Genomic DNA, 8,488 nt, shown 5'->3' with positions numbered 1-8,488 from the left:
ATTGAAGGGAAACGACTGATACCCCCCAAGGTATGAAGATAATCTCCTGCTTCCTAATTTATTATATTTTACACTCCTGCTGCTAGACCTATTTAATAGGTACAACATCTGTTTTTCCCTCACTATGGCTACAATCCTATCCACACTTTCCTGGGAGTAAGCTCCACTAACTATAATGGGACTTACTTTTGAGTAGACAGGCATAGCATTGGGCTCTATGTTACCAGTTCATAGGCTCTGGTGCTTCTGTAGAATATTTAACGTAGCATGTGTTCTGGCCATGGTTTTTGCAGGATCCAGCAAGCCAAAGCAATAGTCAGTAGCACAATCAAGTAAGAAGATGTAGGATAAACAGAGACATGCAGCAGGTACTCAAGACCAGGCAAGTGACTGCAATGTTAGACACTGGGGAGAATACTCAGGTTTGTATACCAGCACAACCCTGTCATGGTTTCTAGTATCTCTGGGACATTGCAAGAGATCCTGCGGAGCAGTACAGCTTCTTGGGACAGGAATACTGACTTGAGCCAGTACAGCCAGGCCACAATGGTGTGTGCTGTATCCAGTGCAGGTTAGGAGCAGGCTGGAGGCTCGGGGAAAGGGGATGTTTTTCTAGGTATTCAGCTAGAACAAATCTGAACATTTGTAGGTATTCTAGGTATTCTGAATCTAGGTATTCAGCTAGAACAAATCCACTATAAGACCAGGCCAGCTGGGAGGGAGGTTAGGACATGATGTGCACTGCCGCTGCTGATCCTGCCCCGCTTCCAGGCCCAACCCTCCCCCATTCCCCAGAAATGCACCCTCCCTGCATCCATTCCACGCTCTCCCACACTCTCGCTTCTCCTGCACCACCTGGTGCAAACGTACTTGCTCTGGCTGCACAGGATTGGGATCTGGCCAAGCTGGCGGGAGTCTCCATGCTGGCCCAGTTGGCTCTTGAGTAGGCACAAACTTACTTTATGGCACATTTGCTCCACTCGGAGCTGGCACAGGGAGGACTGTGCTGGCTGAAGTGGCAGTTTAGACTGGGCTGTTAGGCAGTTTCTGCCCTACTCATAACACCCTGGAAAGAAATTAGAAACTTTTGGAACAAATTCTGAGAATGACATCAATTTATGCTTCTGCATAATTTATCCTGAATATAAAATTGGGATGATCTGGCTGAGAAATAATTATATATATTTTGTTCGGAAATCTCGACCCCTTGTTCATCTGTGACTATTACAAGGAGGACAGGAGGACTAATCCAATATGACTAGAATTTATTTGTCATGTCCTTGGAGCAACATTGAATTTTCAAGGTTTGCTCTGCCAGGAGAGTGAAACTATTCATTTTTGTTAATGAGACAGAAGAAGAAGATAAAAGATTTTTAAACACGCCAAGCATTGTGCTTTATAAACCACCCAATCTAATTATTGACAGGGATCAAGGATGTTAAGGTCCAAAAAAGGACTACTTATTATCTGAACACTTTGGAGAGGTATTAAACTCATTTGAATTTAATTAGAAAAGAACATTCATGATTTAAGAATAAATCTAGCCTCTATTAATTGTAAGAATTAATATGATTTATGACCCTTAGGATTTCTAACATTTGGGGAGAAAAAGCCCTTAATAAAATGTGCATGGCTTACTGTCAAAAAGAAAATGGCAAAAAGTAATTATATAAACCCATGGGGAAAAATGTTTTAGTTAATGTTGGATTTCTGTGTGCCATGACGTAGAGTTGCTTCTGAACAATATACTGGTGTGACCACTGTGTAATATTGGAACTAAAGCAGACACCACGTTGGCCATTAGAAAAGTACATGCAGCCCCTTCATATTAAAATCCACTTCTGCACCATACAACATCAGCCCATCTGAATGTACGTAGTGTCACCATGCCAGCAATTGATGGCCTGGGCAGGCGCAACTTTGGCAGATTAATTAATGCTTCATGCAGATGGTCTAGTGCTGTGACATTTGAAGTGTGACATGGCATGCATGGAATATTTATATAGGTAGGTGCTTTATGTGTGATCCATTTCACAGTGTTTTGGCTTCTGCAGCAGCCAAGTCATGTGAAATCCCCCTTTGCCTTCCATGACCTGGAAAAGAAAGCTACAGAATTTTGGAAGGGAAGGGCAGTACTAAAGTGAATTCACTGCTCTGTTGCTACGTTGATTATGTGTGCAGGCTGCTTGCACAAGAAGAATAACCATGAATTGTTGAATTAGCTGTCAGTGACTGGTGAGTTGGGTGCAGAATTTAAAGGATAGAAAACAAACATAACTAGCAATAAGAAAAGATGTTATTGCTGTATGTATTGGCAGCACATGCTTTTTAAAGACATAGCTCTAGGTTACATAGATTTCTGGGATCCAGGATTATTATCACCAACCAGGTAGCTCTTTGCCACTTTACTTTTAGGTCCTGGTCTGAATGTTCAGAAAATAAATGTATAGTGGAACAGTGTTTCCAGGAGTTTACCATTTCAGGAAGTAAGGCTGGGATTGCTTCTTGAATGTTCTTCCAGGTTAAAACAAACATCTCCAAGTGAACCTGGAAGAACTATAGCTTCTTGGGAGTCCATAAACTGACATGCAGAAGGTTCTATTTTATTTCCCCTATTATAGTTTTCCACTGCCTTGCAACCAGATTTCCGGGGGGGGGGGGGCGGGTAGATAAGATTGGGCTGCCCAAGTCACAGTACCTTGGACAGCTCCAAGGAAGCTCTTGCATGTCAGATACCTAAAATTCTTTTCCATAGACCAGTGGTTCTCGCCCTTTTTAGCTCGGGACCCACTTCTGAGAATAACAATCTGTCTGGGGCCCACCAGGAGTGGTGTCAGCAACCTGGAAGTGATGTCATAGCCAGAAATGACATCATCAAACAGGAAGTGACATCACTGATGGCAGAGCCGGAAGTGATGTCATCAAGCAGGAAGTTCTTGCCTAGAAACTCAAACTATAAATGACAAGAGACAGTATTCCAGCTCAGAAGCTTCCAATTCTCCCTGCCCTCACTACCATTGCTATCAAGCAATAAATAAAACTACATCTGGAACAAAATATTTGTGTATTTATTTACTACTGTTTTTATTTCTGTCTTTATTTACAAAATCTCAAGCTACTTCTTGTATAGTGCTTGAAACTAACAAACATTGATGTGGCTATTGATAATGTGCTCAGCACTAGCCAGAAACAAGTGCACCCTACTCATGCACCTCAATACAAGAAGTAGCTTGAGCTTTTGTAAATAAAGGAAATAAAAACAGTAGTATCCCCCTCAGAAGGAAGATAAGCAGGGACGCTTCCCCTCATCTCCTCCAAGCCTAAGCATGTCTACTCAGAATTGACTCCCATTATTGGCAATGGTGCTTACTCCCAGGTAAGAGTAGACAGAACTGCAGCCTAAGAGAGAAGTAAGAAGAGGGGAAGGGTGCACATTTGAGAAGCGGCTGGGGGAGCAGCACTCTTCCTGGGTGTTCCCCCTCACATGCCAGGCTTGCCCTCCCTCCCCCCTGGCTGCTCTCTTGGCAGCCAGGCAACCAGGGATCCCCCTTCACCCCTGCAAAGATATAAAGAGAGGACGTGCTAGCCAGGGCAGGAAAGGATCACGGCTTCCAGGCGATTTCAGAGAGGGAGAGAGGTTGTGATGCAGAGGACAAGAACAGCAGTGGGGTGGTGGCGGTGGCGATGCTGCTTTCAAGGCAGGCTCACAGGAGGGGAGATCACGCAGGTCTGCCTCTACTCACCCAAGCCCTGTGTTCAGGTCTCCGCCTACACTCTCCAGCCTAGTCCAGCTGCGGGGGGGGGGGAGCTGCTCTGTCTTGCATCCCCAAGGCAGCCCATCCCATCAAGGCAGCCAAGCTGACAAAGGTTGGTGGGGAGAAGCCTGGCTGGCTGCGATTGGCCCCGGTGAGGGAAGCCTGCAAGTGCAGAGGGAGGTTCAGCTGGAAGGCAGCAGCAAGCTTTCTGGGGAAAAGCGGCATGCTGCTTTCTTTGCACATGTGCAAACCAATCTTAGTTACGTCTCAATGCCGGGAAGCTTAAAATGGCGACGCCCAAGCTTTGCCCAAAATGGCGCCACCTAGGTTTTTTGCCATCTTCCAAGATGGCTGCCTCCAGCTTCTCGCGACCCACCAGAAATCGGATTGCGACCTACCAAGTGGGTCCCGACCCACAGTTTGAGAACCACTGCCATAGTCTAAATTGTCTCCCTTACCTCGAGAGTGGAGAAAAGGGGAAAGGAAGCCTTCTGACATGGAATCTGGCCCTACTTCCCCTTGGTCAAGTCCCAGCTAGCTTGTTGCTGGCACTAATATACAGGCATTGAGAAGCACAAGGTCTCTGGCAGTTGATAGGTCAGTTCTTCTTGGGCTCTGTGGGTGCTGCCTTTGAGAACTCATGTTCCCAGGATTCTTCCATATCTGGCTTTGGGTCAGAGCTGGGATTGGTTCCAGGTTTGAACTTAGAGTTGCTCTTTGGAGCAGGGTTCATTACACTCACCTACTGAAAAAGGCAGAATTGATGTGTTCATATTTATCTTAAAAATGCAGAAAGATGAAAGTGCTTAAATGACAGTTACCAACATTCTTTTTTGGAATCAAGACCAGAGATTGATTAATCTGCCTTTCTCAAGTTAAAATGCAATTACCCCTACAGTAGCTGCCCACAAAATATTAGACTTTGAAATGATCACCCTATAAATAATATTTATTGCACATGATTAGGATAGTGAAGGATAACTCAATTATAATTTGATATAAATTTAAGATGTTTCTTATTTTGTCATCTTTATCAGGTGATAATTCTTCTTGGCAAACTGATTTAATGGATATTCTCATGTACCTAAAATACACATGGGTATGGGGAAAATTCAGAGACCATCAGGATTGGATTTTGAGATATTGGTCTACTTCAGCTGCTGTTTTTATAAAATAGGCCTACATTTGCTTACGAAAGGAGTTCCAGGGATGGAGCCTTAGTTCAGAGATCATACACATGCTCTACATGCAGAAGATTTTAAGATAAATCTCTGGCCTCACTTGATAGGGCTGGGAAAGACTACAGTAAAGTATTCAATGAATGCAGTATTCAAAGTATTCAAAACACATAGACGAACAGGCCTTGCTGAGGGAGAGTCAGCATGGCTTCTGTAACGGTAAGTCTTGCCTCACAAACCTTATAGAATTCTTTGAAAAGGTCAACAGGCATGTGGATGCGGGAGAACCCGTGGACATTATATATCTGGACTTTCAGAAGGCGTTCGACACGGTCCCTCACCAAAGGCTACTGAAAAAACTCCACAGTCAGGGAATTAGAGGACAGGTCCTCTCCTGGATTGAGAACTGGTTGGAGGCCAGGAAGCAGAGAGTGGGTGTCAATGGGCAATTTTCACAATGGAGAGAGGTGAAAAGCGGTGTGCCCCAAGGATCTGTCCTGGGACCGGTGCTTTTCAACCTCTTCATAAATGACCTGGAGACAGGGTTGAGCAGTGAAGTGGCTAAGTTTGCAGATGACACCAAACTTTTCCGAGTGGTAAAGACCAGAAGTGATTGTGAGGAGCTCCAGAAGGATCTCTCCAGACTGGCAGAATGGGCAGCAAAATGGCAGATGCGCTTCAATGTCAGTAAGTGTAAAGTCATGCACATTGGGGCAAAAAATCAAAACTTTAGATATAGGCTGATGGGTTCTGAGCTGTCTGTGACAGATCAGGAGAGAGATCTTGGGGTGGTGGTGGACAGGTCGATGAAAGTGTCGACCCAATGTGCGGCGGCAGTGAAGAAGGCCAATTCTATGCTTGGGATCATTAGGAAGGGTATTGAGAACAAAACGGTTAGTATTATAATGCCGTTGTACAAATCTATGGTAAGGCCACACCTGGAGTATTGTGTCCAGTTCTGGTCGCCGCATCTCAAAAAAGACATAGTGGAAATGGAAAAGGTGCAAAAGAGAGCGACTAAGATGATTACGGGGCTGGGACACCTTCCTTATGAGGAAAGGCTATGGCGTTTGGGCCTCTTCAGCCTAGAAAAGAGACGCTTGAGGGGGGACATGATTGAGACATACAAAATTATGTAGGGGATGGACAGAGTGGATAGGGAGATGCTCTTTACACTCTCACATAATACCAGAACCAGGGGACATCCACTAAAATTGAGTGTTGGGCGGGTTAGGACAGACAAAAGAAAATATTTCTTTACTCAGCGCGTGGTCGGTCTGTGGAACTCCTTGCCACAGGATGTGGTGCTGGCGTCTAGCCTAGACGCCTTTAAAAGGGGATTGGACGGGTTTCTGGAGGAAAAATCCATTATGGGGTACAAGCCATGATGTGTATGCGCAACCTCCTGATTTTAGGAATGGGTTAAGTCAGAATGCCAGATGTAGGGGAGAGCACCAGGATGAGGTCTCTTGTTATCTGGTGTGCTCCCTGGGGCATTTGGTGGGCCGCTGTGAGATACAGGAAGCTGGACTAGATGGGCCTATGGCCTGATCCAGTGGGGCTGTTCTTATGTTCTTATGTTCTTATGTTCAGTTGAATTACTCTTATTAATTTGCAGATTACACTCTGAAGAGCTCAACCTCCAAGGAGATGGTTACACTGGCCTAGCTATTATGATACATAAGTGTCACCATTAAGTCAAATTGGTGTGTTGGTGTCAAATTTTGACTTGCTGTCCAGTGGTTGGTACGTCCCACTGAGTTCAACAGAGTTTATTTTGAAATCAGACTTAGTTTACAAAAAAACCAGCTGATTTTTATAATTAGTAAATAAATGTGGGAGGGGATCACATTGCTGAATACATCCTTTCACATACAAAACTAACATGGAAAGGAGAAGACTAGGTATCTAGCTTTCTCTGTGTACAGATCCTTTTAGCAATGATGCAATTTTCCAGGTGCGGTGCAAATGTCTACTTATAGTTTTACTACTTTAGCTGCTGATGACATGAAATAGACCAGTATCTGCTTAGGACAAGAGCCTTAGCTATGCCTGTAGAGGCACACAAACATAAATTCAATATGAACGTATACACATACCTCACACAAAAATGCTTGATTGAGATTTAAGAGCATCAATTAACTATGAAATGAAACCTGTTGAGAAATCCAGCCTTCCGCAACTTTAAACTACTTTAAATGACGAATACATTCAATAACCCAGAAATTAGAATGAGTGTTCAAAACGAACACTTCCCAGAACTGTTCTCTCTGAAAAATCTATACTCCCACATTAAAAACATGTCAAGAGATACCCCAAGCCCACAAATTATTGGTCAAATGTTTTGAAGATCTGCCTACTAATTCACAGTGACTGCACTTTCTTCAGATCACTCTCCTTTGCACTTTCAAAAGTATATCATATTAGATTTATATCAGAATAGATTTTTGTTGATGGTGTTACTGATGGAGAACAAAAGAATGACATCATGCAAAAGAAATCCAGAATGGTCCTGAAAAACACCATGTCATTTCAAGAAGCATAAATCTCAGCATTTGATGGTACTTCCATGGTGACAATAGGCAATAAAGAATTATTTTTTGATTCCAGACAAAGGTCCTGAGAAATGGCTACCAGATCCAAGGATGGCAGCAGGGGCCCAAAGTACTCGCTCTTGATCTAGGGAGAGAGCAATGAAAGACACTAATGCAGGAAACTTCGGACGGCCTGCTTTTGGGATGAGCAAACTATACATCTCAACACAACCTGGAGTCCATATGCAAATTTTCATAAATTTCATTTCAAAAGAGCAAACTGAGTATATTTCAGTGAAAACTCTGAAGCTTTTTTTGTTTTAAAAGAACATGAGCTTCTATGTAACATGGAGATTTTGGCCTCAGTTCTCAAGGGTTCTTTCTCAAGCCTCTCTCTAGTGTGCTTCCAAGTCCTATATCTGTGGTTTTGGGGATGACTTACAGGAAAATCCCACTGCGTTTTATCAGGCTGTTTGATCAAATGCATTGTGAGAGTCATCCTTGCTTTCCCAGAACTATCCATTCAATCAGCCAGAATGACAGTGTGAGTGCAACCCTATTCAGCAGAGATTGCAGTTCCTTGGTTCTATGCATGATGTCCATGACAATATTTGTATCAACTTGAAATACATAGAAATTGCCACAAACACATTATATTATCATGCTTCAGCAGTGGCGTCACTAGGATTCGAGTCACCCAGTGCGGGAGGTCTGCGCATTACCCCATGTAGTGGGCGTGTCAGTGCCCCAGGTGGGTGTGGTGATGTGCCATTGCCCAACCCCCACTGGTTTTTTGGCTGTACCTTTTGTTAGAACTCAGATATTTTAATGTGGTTTGTTTCATTGCATTCTGTATGAAATTACACATTGATTGATATATAACATGATGGTCTTATTCCTGGATCTTGGTATGTTCTGTCAGCTTCTTGTTGGACCAGACTCTCTTTGTGAGTCTGGAAAACATGGTAGCTGCTTTACCGATGCGTTTGTTTAGCTCAGTATCGAGAGAAAGAGTGTAGGA

This window comes from Tiliqua scincoides, chromosome 5, assembly GCF_035046505.1.
Source record: "Tiliqua scincoides isolate rTilSci1 chromosome 5, rTilSci1.hap2, whole genome shotgun sequence".
Taxonomy (NCBI): Eukaryota; Metazoa; Chordata; class Lepidosauria; order Squamata; family Scincidae; genus Tiliqua; species Tiliqua scincoides.
The sequence above is the reverse complement of the archived record's forward strand: the minus strand, read 5'-3'. Positions refer to the sequence as shown.